We start from the raw sequence: 18,602 nt of genomic DNA on the forward strand, positions 1-18,602 counted from the left end.
CATTTGTTTTCTTTTTTAGGCTTTTAAAAAAAAAAATAGAACAAGCTCTGCTGCAAATGTATCAATTAAGAGTGTTAAGATGGGTGGCGCATGCGCGGGGGAACAGAGATGCACGCTTAACCTTGGTGCTCTGCGCCATCCCAGACCAACGGCGTCTTCAACGCCTGATTCAGCCGCCATCGCTCCGCTACGGAACGGACACTACCTCCCCGACACACCGAGGATTCTCCCTGTATGTCCTGTATGTTGGCGCAATTTGTGGCTCAAGTTCGCCGTCTCCACCCTGCCCGGGTGTCCCAAGATGTCCGCCGTGGCTGCAGCGTCTTCTCAGCCTCAGGCCCCAGCCTCAGAAACAATGCCGGAACACAGGCAAGTCCTGGCCCCAGCCCATCTGACATTCACCCCTGATCTACAGGGGTTTACCCAGCAACCATACACCCCCTCTCCGGCCTCCACGGAATCCCTCCTCAGCCACAATCTCAGGGAGCAGGCCTACTCCCAGTCTGGCCCCGCTGACTGTCCCCACACAGGCTCCTCTCCTCATGGAGCTATAGGCCCGGACCATCCATTTAATGCAGCAGACCTGTACCTCAACCTGTCTACTCTCCTGGAAACCGGCCTTGCATCCACAGCAGCCAAAATAACAGGAGAAATTAAGGCTGATCTCCAAAACATAGGCTCCAGGATGGATGCCATCGAAAGTCAGCTAGACCAGACAACAGCGGTGTTGCATCAAAATACTGGTCTCATTCATACCCTCCATGACCAACTGGACGTGGCTCTCTCCCGCATAGATGACCTTGAAAATAGGTCCTGAAGGTATAACTTCAGGATCAGGGGACTACCTGAATCAATCCAGGATGTGGAGACAGCAACATAGGACCTTATGAAATCTCTGATCCCCAACATACCACCATCCTGCCTGGAACTGGATAGAGCCCACAGGGCGCTAGGTCCCCCCAGAAAAGACGGATCTCCCAGGGACATCATTGTAAAGCCCCACTTCTATGCAGTCAAGGAAGCAGTCATGAAGCAAGCCCGCACGATGCCACAAGTAATCTGCCAAGGCCACCCTGTGCAGATATTTGCGGACCTATCTCCTTCTACTATACAATGGAGGTGGACTCTGAAACCATTATTGAATGCTCTGACCCAGAAGGAGATTAAATACAAATGGGCCTTTCCCTTTGCAGTAAAATTTCCCTACAAAGGCCAAAACCAGGCGTTCTCCAGCTTTACAGCAGATGAAAAGTTTCCCCTTCACTTGAAGATAATTTCTCAGGAGATGGACATGGACACATCAACTGCATCAACAGGTCAACACAAGTGACCCCTCTCATAACAGCCCGCAAGATCCTCTCTGGAACAAGTCCAAGACCCGAAGATCATCGCACAAAGGCCCTCCTTGAGATCGTGCAGAGAGCTTGTTAGGGCCCTCGAATTGCACGATGCTCCTGCATCTATTTTTCTCTCTCAATTATTTTTTTATGCCTTTTTTTCCTTTTTTCGGCAGTTTATGCCTCAGTCACGGACTCCTGCAAAACTTTAAAAAACAGCAGTTTCCATTGTTAGGCCGCGTACACACGCGCGGACTGTTGGCCCAACCTTGTCCGCTGAACAGTGTTTGGGCGGACAGTCCGCTCGTGTGTGGGGCTTCAGCGGACAGTTTCAGCGGACAGTTGGACGAACAAGGTCTTACGGAAATTCCGAAAAACTGTCCGCTGAAACAAGGTTTCAGCGGACTGTTCGCTCGTGTGTAGGCTTGTTCGGCCAACTAAGTCTCGCGCATGCTCAGAAAGGATTTTCACGCCGAAAGCTATAATGCAGTGTATAGGACGTCGTATTTTTCGTCCCGTCGTACGTGCCGTTCACGTCATCGCGCACGGTTTCAGCAAACTGTTCGTCCGTCGTGTGTGGCCATGTCCGTCCATGCTAAGTTTGAGCGGACTGTTCGCTCAAACTGTTGGACGGACAAAGTTGGGCCAACAGTCCGCGCGTGTGTACGCGGCCTTAGAGTTCCATACTCGGTGACAGCCCTTATCTCGTTAGACATTTTGTCATCTGGACCCCAAAGGGATGATCGGTCACTTTGAACATCCGGTAGATGAAGGGGATAATTTTCTCTCCTACCATGGACGATATAGTTGGGGTTCACATTCAATCTGTTTTTGACTTGATGGGTCCCCCCTCCCCCTGGGTTTAGGGTGGGGGATTTGGGGGCTTCAACGTTGTCACAGTCTCTTATTGTTCAGGTTGCTTAAAGAGCTTAAATAATTGCACTAACAGGGTGCCCTGGTCCCCATGCGCCTCCTCCTACCCCTTGAACACCGGCTGGTCTTGGAGGGATAGGATCTCCAGGGTATTACACCTGGAGTCTTTGAAGTGTGGGTATAATCTCACGACTGCTCGTGAGATGCTCTCGAGGACCCTCTCTCTGCCTTGGGGTTTGCTTACCCTTTGGTGGGGAGGTCCTCCTTTTTCTCTTCTCTTTCTTTCTCTCTATCTCTCCTTGCTTTCCTGTCCTGAGCATCACCTAATTATGTCATTTTTTTTGCAGAGAATCTCCCGGGGGGGGGGGGGGGGGGGACGTCTATCCTTCAAGAAGCTGGGGAAACGGTATCGCAGTCAGGGGAAAACAGAAGGCTTCGAAGGTAAGGAACGGTAGTTTTTGCAATATGCACCACCACTGGAACCATGGCTGATCACTCTCAGTTGACCCTAAAGGTCGCCACGCACAACGTTCAGGGTCTCAATTCTCCCCTCAAACGTAGAAAACTTTTTAACACGTATAAATCCTCAAAACTGGACATAGTAATGCTGCAGGAGACCCACTTCCCGAGTCGGTACAGTCCTAAGTTTCTCCACTCATATTTCCCCAATTTCTATCTAGCTAGTGCGGTTAACAAATCCAAGGGAGTGGCTATTGTATTTGTTAAATCCTGTAAATTCTCCTGGTTATCGGATGCAAAAGATCCGGACGGCAGGTTTATTCTAGTCAAGGGTACGATTGATGGCCATCTATATTCGTTAATATCTTACTACACCCACAATAAAGGACAAACGTCCTTCTTTAAACAGCTATTCCAGACTCTGACTCCTAAGCTAGAGGGCACGGTTATCTTCAGGGGGGGGGGGGACTCTAATACAGCATTTGATCAAGGTCTAGACAGAACTAAACCCCTATCGACACAACTAACACGGCCCACTAAGCTTAAAAATAGCGAAACTTCCAAAGCCACCTGTACCCAGAGTAAACTCAAGGTACCTATACTATACTTACCCATGCATTTCTTTTCTGACATCTCTCCTCAACTCAGGTATTTCCTGTATTAAGTGTGCAAGTCAAACTCAGAGTATACCTGCTTTTTATTTGTACTCTTATATATCCTCACTCCTCCCCATTGCAAACCTCCCCTACCTATATACTCATGTATCCTGATAAAATTTTGATTTGTTACTGTATTGTACACCATACCTGTATCTGTATGTACCCTACTTCCTTGCCAAGTTTACTGCCAGGGTATGCCCGTTTGGCTATGTACCTCTTTTTCTGACTCTTCCTTTCATAATAAAAGTTGAAGTTAAAAAAAAAAATAGCGAAACTTGTCCATGCTCAGGGTATGTCTGACGTGTGGAGAGAAATTAACCCGACAAAGCGCGACTATACACACTTCTCCTACCCCCATAACACCTACTCGCGTATCGATCACCTTTTGGTGCCGAACCGCTCTATCCATCTAGTGGTACATTCATTTATTAGGGATATGGTCTTGTCAGATCATTCCATGGTGCTCATATCCATTCGGACTTCTGGGCCCAGGCCGAGCCAGAGACATTGGAGACTTAACGAATATATCCTCTCTGACCTGGCCAGAATCTCTCAGCTAAACCAAGCCCTAAAAGAATACTTCGTTTTCAATAACGTAGAAGGAATATCAGCAGAAAACCTATGGGCAGCCCACAAGTCCTTTATCAGAGGAGAGATAATTTGGATTTTTGGCTCAGATAAAGAGAGAAAGGGCGATAGACATAGAGAGGCTAGAAGGACAGTTTGCATGACTGAAAGCCGTACACAAAATGAATCCCTCCCCCAACACGGTAGCACAATTAGATAAAGCTAGGCTAGAACTCAACTTAGCCCTAACAGCCAAAGCAGATAAACAAATTAGATGGAGCAAGAATAAATTTTACACCCACGGTGACAAGCTGGGCTCTATGCTGGCCTCTAAGCTAACGCCCCGCATCAGATCCTACGCGATGCCCAAAATTGACATTCCTAGATGGGGTACTACCTCTAATCCATCGAAGATCATGGACGCCTTTCAGTCGTTCTACGTGAATCTCTATAGATCTCATACATCCGGAAAGGAGGCTTCTCTTCAAACTTTTTTAGATGATCTCCCCATCCCTGTCAGACCACAGAGGAGAGCTGGAAGCTCCTTTCACTGAGGAGGAAGTTATTGGAGTAATCAAGGATCTGAAAACGGGTTCAGCTCTATTTCCCAATGGGCTCTCGAACCCATACTATAAAGCGTTTGCCGATACCCTAACACAACCTCTTACAAAGTTCTTAAACTTTAAAACTCAGGGAAGCCTTCTCAATCCCTAGCTTAACACAGCCTATATTGCAGTAATCCCCAAGCCAGACAAAAACCCGGAGGAGGTAGGCAACTATCGCTCCATCACAATAGCGATTTGAAAATCCTCACAAAAATTTTAGCGAATAGACTGGCAGCCTTCATTAGCGCTTACAAACATAAGGACCAATTTGGGTTTATCCCGGGCAGACAGGGCCTTGATCAGATAAGGCGGGCGATAGATATTGTCTCTGTTCTTCAAACGAATTGGCTTGGAGGATCCGGACAACTGGGGATGCTCCTGTCTCTGGATCTACACAAGGCCTTTGATTCAGTGTCGTGGCATTACCTTTTTGCAATTTTAGAACTTTGGGGCTTCGGCACACGCTTTATGGGTCTGATGCAAGCCCTATACTCTAACCCTACAGCCCATATCAGACTTCAGGGCTGTTACTCCAACTCCATCCCTATACAGAGAGGCACCAGGCAAGGTTGCCCTCTATCCCCCCTCATCTTTGCAATAGCGATTGAAACTTTGGCTCATCTCATTTTGCCATAATCCAAACATACAAGGGGTCTCTTGTGGTCCCCACACACACAAATGCGGCCTCTTCACGGATGATATTCTCCTCTTTGTCACCTGAAAACAACCGACAGTGTCCTTCTCTGCAGCTAAAATGAAAATATCATGGATAATGGCGCAGGAAAAACTCTTGAGCATACTGCTAAACACAACAGAAAAATTTGAAAAGCTGTGGTAACCCTGGGCTCAACAGATGGGAGTTTCCTCAGGGCCTCCCTCACGGCTGAGTTAATTTTCTTCTGGAGTATTAGGAGATGCTCTTCTTACTTTCCTCTCTCTGCTCACTCTGAGCTCTTCTTCCTTTTATTTTCCTCCTTCTCTCCTCTTTTCCAACCTAGCTTCCTTCAGTCTAGAGGTTAATGGCTCAAGGTCTCAGGTAAAGCCAGTGTTGGGACATTTTATGTTTGGTTTTATGCCACCCAAGTTGCTTAAGGTCTGATGTTTATGTATCATTATAAGCTTTTTCCCTGGTAGAGGGGATTGGGTGCTCGGGGAGGGGTGTGGTCCATCCGCCCGGCACAGCTTGCTCAATTCCGGGGTGCTGGGGGGGTTCGGATCTCATCCTACCCTTGTCCCAAGCTCACAGGGGGATTACTGAATGCCACTCTTCCGCAAAGCATCGGATCTGCAGGCCATTGTGGCTCTACCTACTTACTCCTTTGAGATTCTGAAAGCCTCTTTGTATTTGTTAATGGTTTCTCAAGTAACATATATGTTCTTTGTATAAGTACTGCATTTTGAAATAAAATTCTTTGAAATAAAAAAATAAATAAAATCAAACTGCATTAAAGTGGGAGTTCTGCCGTTTAAAAAAAAAAAAAAAGTCAGCAGCTACAAATACTGCAGCTGCTGACGTTTAAAATAAGGACACTTACCCGCCCAGTGTGCCTGTGATGTCAGCACCCGAAGCCGATCTCTTGATCAGCTCTCAGGTGCTGCCACCGCCATCTTGGGTATGGGAATCAGGAAGTGGAGCCTTGCGGCTTCACTTCCTGGTTCCCTACTGCGCGTGTGCGCGAGTCGCGCTGCGCAATAAGGATGGTCCCCGCTGTCTCTGGGATCCGCAGGAAGTGGCGTAAATATCTGCAGATTCTGCGGATATCTATGCCGGAAGTGGGTGCAAATACCTGTACTATACAGGTATCTGCACCCCCCTCCCCCCTGAAAGGTGCCAATTGTGGCGCCGGAGGGGGGGGGGTTCCAATGAGCGGAAGCTCCACTTTAGGGTGGAGCTCCGCTTTAAGCAAAAAATAAACAAAAAAAAAGAGTGTTAAGACAAACCATTTATCACAGGGGTGCTTACAGTGATCAGCTTTTATTTATTTATGTAAAACCTTTATCTCCATAGAAAAAAAAACCTGTTGCTGTATCTACTTGTGTAACTGCAGTGTGAGCTGGAGTTTGACTTCAATGTGTTACAGTATCTAAATCTGCGAGTACATCTTACACTCCCCTCCCCAGACTGACAATGCTGCTGTCCAAAGGTACCCCTGTTGTCCTTCATCCAGAGTGGGGGTGCTCTAATGCAGCAGATTTTGCCAGATCACAAGGTGAAAATGGAGGTGAAAAAAAAACGGGATAAAATCAAAACTAATGCAGCCACCACATCTAATGATTTGTACACTGCAATATATTCAATTTTTTGTTTTTGGTTTAATACTGCTTTAAAGTTTGCCAATCCTTAGTTATTTACAGCTGTTGTGTGGTTCATCCCCCAAAAAGGTTCTAGTTGGGCCTGCCGCACATACAGACTGGTTTCATTATGGCTAGGAGAATGTGTAACATGCAGGGCCGTCTTTAATATTGATTGGGCCCTGGGCAAAAATTTTCTTAGGGCCCCCTCCCCCCATGCAATTTCTCTCCACCTTCTCTGAGACATAAAATAAATAGCAGCTAGACTTAAAATCAGTTTACTGTATCAGATCAGGCAGCGATTGCGATTGGTTGCCAGAGGTTACAGACTATCATTACTGCTTACTGACTGGTTGCTAGAGGTTACAGCACTCCTTAAGGCTCACTGATTAGTTGCTAGAGGTTACAACACATGATTTCTGCTTGTTGATAAACTGCTAGAGATTACTGTACAGTAATACTGCTCACTGGTTGCTGTAGATTACAGCACATCATCTCCTCACTGCAGGGGGGCATGATATACATATGAATGCTGCCTTATTTACATATCAATGCCGTGGGCCTCAGCTATTTACATATGCATGTCACTGCTATTTATATATGAATGCCGGGGTCTGCAGGTGAGTCATCTGTACACAATAATAGGTCAGAGCTGGGCAGCATTAGTAACAGCACTTCACACTGAGATATCAGGACACAGCACTGGACTAAAACCTCAAGGAACAAGGGAATGTAAACTGGGATAGTTGGCAAGTATGAGGCAGCTGCTTTGAGCCCCACAACAATGACAGGGCCCAGGGCAGCTGCCCCTTTTGCCCTGCCTTAAAGACGGCCCTGGGAACATGCATAATGCTGATACTGGCCTATATGTTCTTTATCACCTATCGGGGGGGTCAAGACAACAATATAAACATATCACATACCGCCTCCTCCTCTGAATACAGCATCCCAATTTGTTTTTCTTTTCTAAGGAAATACCAACTTATTGCTCACATACACTAAAAAACCTTAAACATCATTTACTTTTGTGGCCTACAGCTCGCCATGAATGGAGCGAATTCCACTCCGTACTCTGTAGATGGTCCTGTTAGCACCCTGCCTCCCAACATACTTTAATTGAAAATCAAAAATTGCCAGCCTGTGGGAGGGGCCAGGAGTAGAGTACCCAAGTAAAGGAAGTGAAGGCCTACATACTCACGATTAACTGGTTGTATCTGCCACCCAATCAAAGGCCCCCAGGTAAAACTACACCGGCTCAGGGACAATTAACCACTTACGTACTACAAGATACAACCTTAATTACCCCAATGTTACCACCATATTGTTAGGTAGGGACACCCATACCTAAGATGGGCCCAACCCACACATTTTCCACAATTATTTAACTAGCACTACCTTCAAAGACCCAATAGACCCCCTGCGACAGCACACGAGCGTGACACCTTACACACGTGTTGCCCCCCAAACCAGTAGGCCCACTGATTACCCTTTTGCAATCCCAGATGTCATAACTCAATCTTCTCAGCTATCACCAGGTCTCATGCTCCAGCTCTCAATGACGTAAAACTTGCTACCTCCTAGTTCACCTTTATCCTGGCTTTGTTGATCTTTTCAACAGAGCGAGTCATACACCACGCGGGCCTGGCAACTATATCGGAGCACACAACTTAGCCTGACCCAACAGATACAAACCTTATAAGTTAGAATAAATGAGGGCGCACAAATTACGAAAACCTGACTGATTCCTACCGCTCAAAGCACTGAATGACTTGGTCATTAAGTCCCCATCGGACTGCCTCCATTGCCTCCTCAATCCAAAAGTAATGAGAAGAACAGTTGTCTGCACTACAACCAGCGGACAGCAGGCATTTCCCAAACACCGCCCTAAACTGGAATCAAGACATTGCTGTCCCATCCGCATGCATAAAGAAAACTCCGAGAAGATTTGGTCAAAACCAGCAAAAAAAACCCACAGCCCGGACAGGGGAAACTGGAGAAGAGGTAACCACCACAACTTAATCAAAGGACCCCTCCTCGACTAATCAGTGTTGGATTTTCTTAACAGAATACCCAATGTAGTGTCCCGTAACCACACATCCTGTACGCTCAAACCACCCTCACCACGTTTGTTACGGCTTACCAATTCCCCCACCTCAAAATCCCCGCCCTCCCAAAAAAAAGGCCAGCACAAAGACGACCCAAAACAAGGCACCGTCATAGGTGGAAGAACCAAGTGTACATCAGTATCCTTACGAGAACAACCCCCACTCCATTCCTGACACACTCTTCAGAATGCAGACCAAGTTGAGGCACATACTGAATGACAAATCGAAAACTTGGAAGCGGCAATGCAATGCTCCACAGCTGCTTGGGGCATGGAATTTCGTGCTGCTTCGCTTCCATTGTCAACAGACGGAATCTGTCCCACTGGAAATGAGATATAATTCCATGGAGAGTACAATGGGAAAACAGTTCTCGAACAGTCAAATTACTCACTAAACCAACCAACTCTCAGCACTTCAACGACCCTGACAGTAGGTTCCATAACCAGCAGTGCCTGCCGCGTCAATAAGCAGTTCTAGATCGAAAGTGGAAATCACCTGCTTCAGCCAAAGAGAGAGGCCATTATAAGAAACCAGAAATGAATCCCACACTCACAAGTCCTCATGCTGATCCTGCCATAGCTAATATAAGGATGTGGCTCCTTAAACTCAGTGGTCGGGCCCTCCATCTTGTCAGGGGCCAATGGCACACCAAAAAACTGAAAAACATGGACCGTGGCTAAAAGTGAGGCATAGGTAGTACTTCCAAAATTCTGCCCTTGCCATTTGCACACCAGCAGATAGCAGCAACTAGAATTTACCAGTAACCAACGAAAGGCCGCCTTAATATCAGTTTTGGCCAACAACGTACATTTACCATACCTAGGAACCCACGACACTGCCATATCAAATGAAGTATAGGACACCATGCAAAGCTTCGGATCAATGGCATCATTCACTTAACCCCCTTTAGGATGTGACAAGTGATGAATGAGGCATAAATTATTTGGTTCTATTTTGGGGATAATACCCAGCAGCGAAATACTGGCGGTGAATCAAAAGGGGCCAGCCATGTGACCCAAAGCAACTACTTTGAAATGTTTTCCTGAAAATGACCACTGGATGTAAACGAGATGACTGCAAGCTATCTGCCATAGGAGGAACAATCAGCAACTGGCAGGGTATCAGAAAAACCATACAAGAAATCCAGCTGCAACACACGAGCTGCCTACCTATTAGAAGAACGCTTTAGGAAAGGTGCCAGATTTTCTACCTTCACTTCCCTCTTTCACCTCCTTTTACCTATGCCTTTCGTGAAGCATTTGGACAGCGCATGAGACCCTCCAGACCCTGAGCAGTCATGACGGAAATAGCATGCGGTGCCAAACTTTCAAGATTCAGCATTGAATTGCCAACATAACCCCCTGTGATTTGCAGTCAGTTGTGAAGAGACTGGCGCACCCTTGGCCCCACCCTGAAAAGAAGGAATCAAACTCTGTGGAGACGACATCAGTTTCATTCAGAGAATTACATTTTTGTGGTCCCACCATAAAGAGGGCCGGACTGCCTTGCACTGACAAAAGTGCTTGTCATAGTGAAACCAAGCAACCCCACCATAGACTCGCTGGGCTTTGCCAATAGAGTCCAGATAACAAAATAAAAAAGGAGGGAGCAATTCTCAGGGGCCTTTTCCCCAATGACACTAGTTAAAATTGAACACATCTGCAACCAGTTTGAGAACGTATGGGTAATCAACCAATACCGCCATTTTCTTCCACCTTCCTCCTTTTTACTTCCTCCAATGGCAACAAAGAAATACATTTCCACATACTCTTCCATATACTCTCCTTCACTTCTGGTTCAGATGCACACCCAAAGTCCCTTCAAAACACACATACACCTTGCCTTTTTACAGCATTTGCCAGACGTACCCCATCAACCCCAGTGACTCCTTTGTCAGCCGCTTTGTCGTCCCAGGCCTTACTGGCTGTCAACCATTAACTGGAGGAATCCGACGGTCCCACACATAATAATATAGCGCCGTCTGCTGCTTAGACAGGCATAATGCATATGCAGTATATAGACAGTTTCTAAGCAACTTTGCTGTTGTACTTTTCCAACCCCCCCCCCCCCCCCCTTTCTCTAGCCACTACAGGACACACACTCTTCTTTGAACTCTTCAATCTTCTAAGCAGCCTGCATCATATCAAAATCACCCACTAATACTCTTCTTCAGGCCCCAGTCATGCTGGACATCCCCTAGTTTCACTCAGCTCCATATACTATACCTCTTGCAGTAACAGCCTCGGTAACACTTGTAGTAACAGACTCAGTAATGCTTGCAGTAACAGGCTTTGTAACGCTTGCAGTACCAGGCACAGTAAAGCTTGCAGTAACAGACTCAGTAACACTTGTAGTAACAGGCTCAGTAAATCTTGTAGTAACAGGCTCAGTAACGCTTGCAGTAACAGACTCAGTAATGCTTGCAGTAACAGGCTTTGTAACGCTTGCAGTACCAGGCACAGTAAAGCTTGCAGTAACAGACTCAGTAACACTTGTAGTAACAGGCTCAGTAACGCTTGCAGTAACAGACTCAATAACACTTACAGTAACAGGCTCAGTAACGTTTGTAGTGACAGGCTCAGTAACACTTGCAGTAACAGGCTCAGTAACACTTGTAGTAACAGGCTCAGAAACGCTTGCAGTAACAGGTTCAGTAACATTTGCAGTAGCAGGTTCAGTAATGCTTGCAGTAGCAGGCTCAGTAATGCTTGCAGTAACAGGCTCAGCAACGCTTGCAGTAACAGATTTGGTACTGCTTGCAGTAACAGGCTTTTTAACGCTTGCAGTACCAGGCGCAGTAACGCTTGCAGTACCAGGCGCAGTAACGCTTGCAGTACCAGGCGCAGTAACGCTTGCAGTACCAGGCGCAGTAAAGCTTGCAGTAACAGGCTCAGTAACACTTGTAGTAACAGGCCCAGTAGAGCTTGCAGTAACAGGCTCAGTAACGCTTACAGCAACAGGCTCAGTAACGTTTGTAGTGACAGGCTCAGTAACACTTGCAGCAACAGGCTCAGTGACGCTTGCACTAACAGGCTCACTAACGCTTGAATTAACAGGCTTTGTAATGCTTGCAGTACCAGTCGCAGTAATGCTTACAGTACCAGGTGCAGTAAAGCTTGCAGTAACAGGCTCAGTAATACCTGTAGTAACAGACTCAGTAATGCTTGCAGTAACAGGCTCAGTAACACTTGCAGTAACAGGCTCAGTAACATTTGTAGTGTCAGGCTCAGTAACACTTGCAGCAACAGGCTCAGTGACGCTTGCAGTAACAGGCTCAGTAACTTTTGCAGTAGCAGGCTCAGTAATGCCTGCAGTAGCAGGCTCAGTAACACTTGCAGTAACAGGCTCAGCAACGCTTGCAGTAACAGGCTCAGTACTGCTTGCACTAACAGGCTCACTAACGCTTGAATTAACAGGCTTTGTAATGCTTGCAGTACCAGTCGCAGTAATGCTTACAGTACCAGGTGCAGTAAAGCTTGCAGTAACAGGCTCAGTAATACCTGTAGTAACAGACTCAGTAATGCTTGCAGTAACAGGCTCAGTAACACTTGCAGTAACAGGCTCAGTAACATTTGTAGTGTCAGGCTCCGTAACACTTGCAGTAACAGGCTCAGTATTGCTTGCAGTAGCAGGATCAGTAACAGGTTCAGTAACACTTGCAGTAACAGGCGCAGTAAAGCTTGCAGTAACAGGTTCAGTACCACTTGTAGTAGCAGACTCAGTAACACTTGTGGTAGCAGGCTCAGTAACACTTGTAGTAACAGGCTCAGTAATGCTTGCAGGAACAGGTTCAGTAACGCTTGCAGTAACAAGTTCAGTAACGCTTGCAGTAACAGGCTCAGTAACGCTTGCAGTAACAGGCACAGTAAAGCTTGCAGTAACAGGTTCAGTAACACTTGTAGTAGCAGGCTCAGTAACACTTGTGGTAGCAGGCTCAGTAACACTTGTAGTAGCAGGCTCAGTAACACTTGTGGTAGCAGGCTCAGTAACACTTGTAGTAACAGGCTCAGTAACGCTTGCAGTAACAGGCTCAGTAACATTTGTAGTAACAGGCTCAGTAATGCTTGCAGTAACAGGCTCAGTAATGCTTGCAGTAACAGGCTCAGTAACGCTTTCAGTAACAGGCTCAGTAACGCTTGCAGTAACAGGCTCAGTAATGCTTGCACTAACAGGCTCACTAACGCTTGAATTAACAGGCTTTGTAATGCTTGCAGTACCAGTCGCAGTAACGCTTACAGTACCAGGTGCAGTAAAGCTTGCAGTAACAGGCTCAGTAATACCTGTAGTAACAGACTCAGTAATGCTTGCAGTAACAGGCTCAGTAACACTTGCAGTAACAGGCTCAGTAACATTTGTAGTGTCAGGCTCTGTAACACTTGCAGTAACAGGCTCAGTAATGTTTGCCATAACAGGCTCAGTAACACTTGCAGTAGCAGGCTCAGTAATACTTGCAGTAGCAGGCTCCGTATTGCTTGCAGTAGCAGGATCAGTAACAGGTTCAGTAACACTTGCAGTAACAGGTGCAGTAAAGCTTGCAGTAACAGGTTCAGTACCACTTGTAGTAGCAGACTCAGTAGCACTTGTGGTAGCAGGCTCAGTAACACTTGTGGTAGCAGGCTCAGTAACGCTTGCAGTAACAGGCTCAGTAACACTTGTAGTAACAGGCTCAGTAATGCTTGCAGGAACAGGTTCAGTAATGCTTGCAGGAACAGGTTCAGTAACGCTTGCAGTAACAGGCTCAGTAACGCTTGCAGTAACAGGCACAGTAAAGCTTGCAGTAACAGGTTCAGTAACACTTGTAGTAGCAGGCTCAGTAACACTTGTGGTAGCAGGCTCAGTAACACTTGTAGTAACAGGCTCAGTAACGCTTGCAGTAACAGGCTCAGTAACATTTGTAGTAACAGGCTCAGTAATGCTTGCAGTAACAGGCTCAGTAACGCTTGCAGTAACAGGCTCAGTAACGCTTGCAGTAACAGGCTCAGTAACACTCGCAGTAACGCTTGCAGTAACAAGCGCAGTAATGCTTGCAGTAACAGGCACAGTAAAGCTTACAGTAACAGGCTCAGTAACACTTGTAGTAACAGGCACAGTAAAGCTCATAGCAACAGACACAGTAAAGCTTGCAGTAACAGGCTTAGTAACACTTGTAGTAACAGGCTCAGTAACACTTTCAGTAACAGGCGCAGTAATAATTGTAATAACCGGTGTGATGACCACTCCACTCAGACACAGCTTAAGTCCCAGCAGTGTGCTATCACAGTCCTTAATGTACAGGAGTGACAAGGTAGTAGAGAGGTTAATTGGTACTGGGCAATTGCCTTTTCACAGATATGCAGCGGTATGTCCTCAGGCGCACTAGGCCACATCACAGAAAAGATCTAAATTACTAGAATACCAGGGATCTGCTGGAGGGGTTGAAGACAGCAGTACAGAAGGGGAAGTTGATGGTGGGGGTCAGGAGGAAGCAATACACACAGTCTTCAACAACATCCTCCTCAAGTCTCAGCTATCACCCATCATTTACTCCTCTCGTCCCGTTGTGTGGCCCCCGGCACTGACTTTATTCTTGAACTGTGGGCCCTCCAGCAATTGTAATTTGATCAGGAGTCCATTCCTGAGCATTAGGGCTGCTCTCTCTCCCCTGTCCTATTTCAAGCGGGTCTGCAGCACCCTTCCCTTTCTCCTGGGTTATGCTGTCCAATCAAGTGACTTGGAAGGGAGGTAACCAGTGTCACAGCGACTATGCCTGGGCTGAGCGGCTTGGTATCTCTTTTAAGCTGCAACCACAATTAACAGGCATGGCTGCAGCTCCAAGGGCTTCCAAAATTAGATACCCAGTGAGTACAATTGGAGCTTGTGTGGCTCCTGCACTGCGCACATAGGGATAAACCAGAGACAGATCTCACACAAAGTAAAATTTGAAACTATCCATGAAAAGCCAACTACACCAGTAGAAAAATTGCAAAGTGCCAGTATCTTTAGCATATTATCTTTATTAAAAGTGGCTGCTCGGCTTAAAAAAAAATTGTAAGTTATCTAATAGTTATACAATAGAAGAAGCCAAATATTTACCTCTCTGGCAGCCCGTGTCTCCTACCTTTCTTCCATTCCAGCACTGCCAACTCTTCCAGATTCTTCAGCATTTAACATTTCTGGGAATGCCTTTCTTCCCCACTACCCACCATGGTTCCATCCACCAAACCCTAGCTACTCTAGGTCCCAGCAATGACATTGGGGTCAGAGGATGAAATAGAGGGCAAGTAGGAGACATGGGCTGCCATAAAGATGAGTGCCTCTGTTGCAAGGAACTAAATTAAAAAAAAAATTGTATCCTGAGAGAGATGACTGATTAGTTAAAAGCAGTGGATCATCAATAAATAAGACTAAGTTTACACTTGTGGCAGACTTTTCTGTCCCTCTGAAAAGTGATGCAAGGTGGAACATTAAATGTTCGAAGGTGCCTCCTCACCCCTGGTTTACTCACTAAAGCCCACACCACCTTGCAACCGCATGCATTGAACATGATTGCAAAGTGGTTGTGGCAAGGCCCTATTCACTTAAATAGGTGGTGTTTGGCAGCAGTACTATTCAACAAACATGACATGTGTAGCACTAACCCCCGAAGGAGCTGCTGGTTAGATTTGGGCTTACCGTTACCTCCTGGTTTCCTCATTGTACGTCTAGGAGTTCCCATGGTAGATGGCCCAGTAACTTGGAGACTGACAATAGATCTAATTGAATGGATTTTATTTGCAAAAACGTAGACAATGAAACAGTCTCTTGAATTGGGATCAGAGGATTGGAAAGGAATTGTCCGGCGTACTTAGTCCGGTAAACAATCCGGCAAACAATCCGGCGGATAGTCCAGCGGACTTTCTACCGAACGGACTTGGCCACACACGGACACACGGAAAGTCCGGGGATTGCTAGCGCGATGACGTACAGCACATACGACGGGACTAGAAAAAGTTCAATAGCCAGTAGCCAATAGCTTCCTTTTCGTACTTGCTTCTGAGCATGCGTCATTATTAGTCCGCTGGACTAGCATACTCACGAACATATTGTCCGCCGAAACCCAAGTCCAGCGGAAATATTGGGCTGCAAAACTACTTTCTTTATGCTGAAAAAGTCAGCTGAAGCCCACACACGATTGGATTGTCCGGTGAAATGCGGTCCGGCAGACTAAGTACGCCGGACAATTTGATCGTGTGTACGCGGCATTAGTGTCAGTCAGATTTAAAGAACTTGCTTACTTTGACTGCATCCAGAGAATAGCCATTCGCAACTTGATGATCACTCAGGTTGGACAGTCCTTCTCTCACAAGGCCTAGCAGCCAACAAGGTGCTTACTTTAGAACAAATCTCTGCCACAGACGTTGCTGTAGAATGTACAAGATAATGTTTCTACCACAGATGTTGTTGTAGAAAACTAAGCTTGAGAACACTTGTAGGATACCTGGTTCTTTCAGCCAGCTTGGCGATATCCACAAGACCAGATTCTCTGGGTTACTTCAGCCCTTCCAGGCTCTTGCTAAGAAAACCAACCACACGTGGTATTCTTCTGAAGAGTCCTCCCCTGGAATGCTTGAAGACACTGGGTCTCTCCCGAACTGAGACAGCACCCAACCACCTCGGAATTCTTCTTCTAGTTTCCTTGTCTCAGGCTAGCCAGCCCCGAGACATTAAAGTTGGGTGGATCCACACCCCAGGCCATAGCCTTCCTGAGGGCTGGTCAGGAGGACCAGGACCATGAAATCAGCACATCATTCTGGACTGGAACCCCAAACCACGTGACATCCGCATCTTAAGTACCCTCTCCCAGAAAGCACAGCGAGAAGGCCACTCCCACTGGGCGGACTCCGAGAGAGAGTAACTTAAGCACCTAACCAGACCATAGTTCCAATGCCTGCCAAAAGAGACAGTGCCCCCTGTGGCCAGGCTGAACATCTCACAATCTAGTCAGACTGATGCTGAAGTCTGATTTAGACAATTGTACCCAAACCAAACTGCAGTTTAGGCAAACATTAAAAAAAACGCATAGTGTGTGCTCTTCAGGAGCCGCCGCTACACATGTTATATATATATTATGGGTATAGGTTTTACCGCAGCATGTATACAACCTAATCCAGCTGCATATGCAGCTGGAGGGGAAGGGGGCGTTGGGGATGGTAAAATCACAAACCAACCACCTTTATTTGCATTCCCCGGCAAATGTAAATGAGCTCAAAGGGTTACCTTTGATTTCCAGCAACTATATGTGATTTACTGCCATGTACATTATATGCCATGGCTGCAATTACTGGGGCAATTACAGGAAATGTTTGTTTATGCTTGTGATAAATGGAACAATTATGATGCGGCAAATAGTTTATGATGAGAACTACACTAAGCCTGACATCCATGTCGTTTATTACCACCTGCTCCAGATTTCAGTACTGCATTGTCCAAACCAATCCTTCTGGGATGCCAAGCTGCCAAATCTCTATGTTTCTCAGATCAGTGTTAGAATAGCTAATTAGCATTGCAGAGGATAATAAAGCAGTGTGTTAATGTATTGCTCTGAAAACCTGCATGTCACCCTGGAATACACACATTTCATTTACACAAATGAATCTAATTTGTTATGTGCAAGCATGGTACAGTCTCTTACAAGACTTTCCTCATCCTGCTGTGTAAATCTGCCTGGAAAATGGTACTGTATACAGTCAAATAAATATGATGCTGAATTATTCATTGCTTTTAAAATTAATATGGTTAGTTCCAAATTATGCTTGAGTTAAAGTAAACCTGAAGTCAAAACTGTTTTTTTTTTCTTTTTAATGTGATTGTAGCAGTATTAGTGCAATTGTGACAGAGAAAATTGAGTACTGTCCGTGATACTTTTTTTATTTGCACTAACATACAATTTTTCAGGACATGAAAAATTGTATGTTAGTGCAAATAAAAAAAGTATCATGGACAGTACTCAATTTTTTCTTTTTAATAGAGTAAGGGAAGCTTATAACCATTGTATGTATATATATATATTTTTTTTTTTTTTTTTTTTTTTGTGTCCCATTGGGGAGGTTTCCCTTTCATTTCCTACCTCCTGATAAAATCAGGAAGTGAGAGAAAATTCCTCTAAAGAAGGTGAATGTGTATACGGGATGGAAATAGAAGAAAGGAAGGAAAATATGGAGGAAGGAGAGAAGAAAGACTGAAATGTAATACATAAATCAAGTAAGGAATGGAAGGAAAATAATGAAGAAATGAGGGAAAGAAGGCAGGAAGGAAGGCAGGCAGAGGTCAACGTAGAAACATAGGACCCAATACAATCAGCGACACCTGCAGGGGTAGTGCTAAGGAAGGAAGGGGAAACAAATTAATTGAGGGAGAAGAAGAGTTAGAACTGAATGGAAGGAAGACATTTTGAAATTTAGTAAGGGAATAATGGGGAAAGGAAGGAAGAGTGGGTGGGTAGGAAGACCCATTGTCACTGAAATACGCAGGTTTATTAATGCATAGTCATAGTTGACATTCCTGCAATGTGTTCGCTTTTTCTGCCACAAGATGGAGCTTTGTGGACTCACTTCCATCCAGAGCCCTGCAATATGTCAATGCAGTCCAAGAAGGAATCCCATTAGCAATACAGTCAGTAAACTACAAAACCCAATTTGCCTGAATACGGAGGGGTCATATGAATTAAAAAGCCTGGGAAAGCATGGG

Source organism: Lithobates pipiens, unplaced genomic scaffold (genome assembly GCF_037356315.1).
Source record: "Lithobates pipiens isolate NorthernLeopardFrog02 unplaced genomic scaffold, aLitPip1_a1.2 Scaffold_16, whole genome shotgun sequence".
Taxonomy (NCBI): Eukaryota; Metazoa; Chordata; class Amphibia; order Anura; family Ranidae; genus Lithobates; species Lithobates pipiens.